General features: G+C 34.0%; 1 long non-coding RNA gene across 1 annotated transcript; it reads left to right on the forward strand.

The window, feature by feature from the left end:
• Positions 1-1,695: 1,695 nt before the first annotated feature.
• On the forward strand, positions 1,696-1,928 carry LOC140010896 (uncharacterized). Its single transcript, XR_011818092.1, has 2 exons — positions 1,696-1,759; positions 1,857-1,928. It is a non-coding gene; the product is annotated as an uncharacterized lncRNA (long non-coding RNA).
• The last annotated feature ends 901 nt before the right edge of the window (positions 1,929-2,829 follow it).

Consider the following 2,829-nt stretch of genomic DNA (forward strand, 5'->3'; position numbering starts at 1 on the left):
TTTTGGCATAACTAGCATGTACAGATCCACATAAATAGTACTTGAATATAACATGACTATTACAAAGTTGTACAACTAAATTTAAATGGCTAGCAATTTGTTTGAAAATTATTACATCATTCATGAATGGTTGCATTGGCAACTATTTGTGCTCATCTCCAATCCTTAACCTACTGACGAATAGCCTATGTATGTATATAAATTGATGGTCGTATAGAAAGCTTTGTACTGTTATACCCAATCAGAAACTAGCTACATTAGCTCACAATAAAACCATACACCAGTCACAGAAAGCTTGTGCCACAACCATCTGTCATTTTATCATTCTATCACTATAGTTTTGTGGTAGAATGTCTACATATATTGTTACTCTACTATCACCATGTTTTTTTTTTCTACCGAAAACAAACCATGTTTATTTTTCTCATTCGCAAGCATAAAAATTAGCCATAAGTTGTCACTTGTATCAAAATTTTCAAAGTCGATCACATCATTTTTTGTGGTTAATAGATATATGAATAGCATTGTATATATATCAGATGATTTTATTTACACTCCTATTGTGTTATTTGTACTCCTACTACCCCCATTTTTACTTTGATGAGATCATATCACCCCTATCCTAATTTCTTCTCCTACCCTAATTGGATGATAAAATTAGCTCACGGGCAAGAAAAAGAAATTAAATGAGGGATAATATGATCTTATTAAAATAAAAATGGAATGGTAAGAGCGCAAATAATATAATAGGAGTGTAAATAACATCACCCTATATATCTATGTTCAACACTAATAAATCAAGAGTTTTTCTATTTGAAATAAGTATGTTATACAAAAAACGGTATCAACTATTGATGCTTTAAATTTATCATCTAGGGTCCGTTTGTTTCGGGTGAAAATGTTTTCCAGGAAAATATTTTCCTAATTTCCCGTGTTTGGTTGTACAAAAGTTACTGAAAATATTTTCCTATGTAAAATATTTTCACCCATCTTATGGAAAACAACTTCCCTTCCAAACTTACTGAAGTTGTTTTCCGAAATGCATGCATCTCGCCTGTAGTATGTTCCAAACTTATTGAAAACATTTTATAGTATGTTCTTTTTTTTTTTAGTGTAAACAGGAGGACTCGAACCCAAGACCTCTTCCTTACACTCCCTCCCCCGTACCACCCAACCCAACCCAACCCTCCCCCTAGTATATTCAAAAAAAAAAAAAAACCTCATCATGCTCATCCTATGCTAGTAATTAATTATGTATAATAGAGACATTCTTTTCTAGAGAAACTTTCAGCAGTGAGAGTGCAAGATATATGTCACAATAAGCATTGCATGTGATTGATATTTGACACTAAATGGCCACCAATTTGTTTATTGCTTAAGGAGATATTTTTTATTCATATATACATTTCTCCAAGATTTTTTAAAGTTAAACAATGAGATAAATTTTCTTATTTTGCATGAGAAGAAGTATGTAGTTATAATGTGTAGAAAGTAAAGATAGAGATAAAAGTGAAAATATTTCAAAAAAGTTAAACAAACACCAGAAAAATGAAGTAAGAAAATATTTTTAATAAGCTAACCAAACACCTGAAAATAATGAAAGGGAAATGATTTTCACTAAATTAGTAAATTATGTTGGTGCATTAATCATCGTGTGTGCTGTGTAAATTAGTTTGACTGAGCTGAGAAACTCATGGCTCTCTCTTGCAGAATCATTTTGCTAAAGAACAGAAGATGGCAATTAATCTCAAATATATAGGTTGGTACCTTGAAATTTCCCCTTATATATGATAAAAATTACTACTAGTATATTCTGCTCTGAAGTCTGACCAAGTACTTCGCTGGATCTGTGACAGATCCCACATATATGATCCGAGCCATTCCTAGCAATGCATCAGACAACGTTTACTGCACTCTTCTGGCTCAAAGTGCTGTTCATGGAGCAATGGCAGGGTACACAGGCTTCACAGTAGGGCCTGTCAACGGCAGGCACTGTTACATACCATTCCATGTAAGTCATATTGTTGCATTAAAATGCTCATGATTCAAATAAATAATCATTAGGCTCAGGTTATAAACATTTTAGTTGTCCATATATAGTGATTTGACACCTGTTACATATGTTTGCTTATCCTCTAAAATCCATCTTATCATCATAGATGTAGTTATACAAACAGTGGCGCAAAGCAGCACTGCAAATCTGGTTGCTGCAAGCCCCTTAATATGGTTTTGCTTTTTAATCCTTGAAATCTGTCTGTTCTCCAAACCACAGGCCTAGACGTGCGTGCTTAGACACCACTTTAGCTTTCCTCATGTCTGATTCAGTAACTATTTACTCTTCGTACGAGAAATTTATCCTTTTGCTAAATCTATAACGCTGGATTCCACTTCTTAACTGGTGTCATAAAAGTATCAAATAAACAAACCCATAAATCAAGTACCAAAGCATAATTACACAACCTTTGCAGTAGTGATGACTCGTTATATCAGTTGCCACTACCAAGTGAATATCATACACAAGTAACACAAGTTTAAAAATGGGCAATTGCTTTCGAAACTATGGCAATAAACTGTGCCCCCGACTTGAAGTTTTGTCAACAGGCCTTGATGAAATCCAATCATTGCTAATTAGCTGCAGCTCGATTTTGCAGCATTGCGTCCAATTTAACACCTGCTAATCAAATTACCCCAACATTGTTTCTCTAGGTTGACAATATCAATGAAACAAAATCAATTGAACCCCAAACTCTTTGATTTTGTATCCATGACCTAGCCCCCCTGCCCTCTAATATTTGTAACCAGTCATCGTCTTCAGTTCAGTGCAACAAA

The sequence above is a fragment of the Coffea arabica genome, chromosome 7e (assembly GCF_036785885.1).
Source record: "Coffea arabica cultivar ET-39 chromosome 7e, Coffea Arabica ET-39 HiFi, whole genome shotgun sequence".
In the NCBI taxonomy this organism is placed as follows: Eukaryota; Viridiplantae; Streptophyta; class Magnoliopsida; order Gentianales; family Rubiaceae; genus Coffea; species Coffea arabica.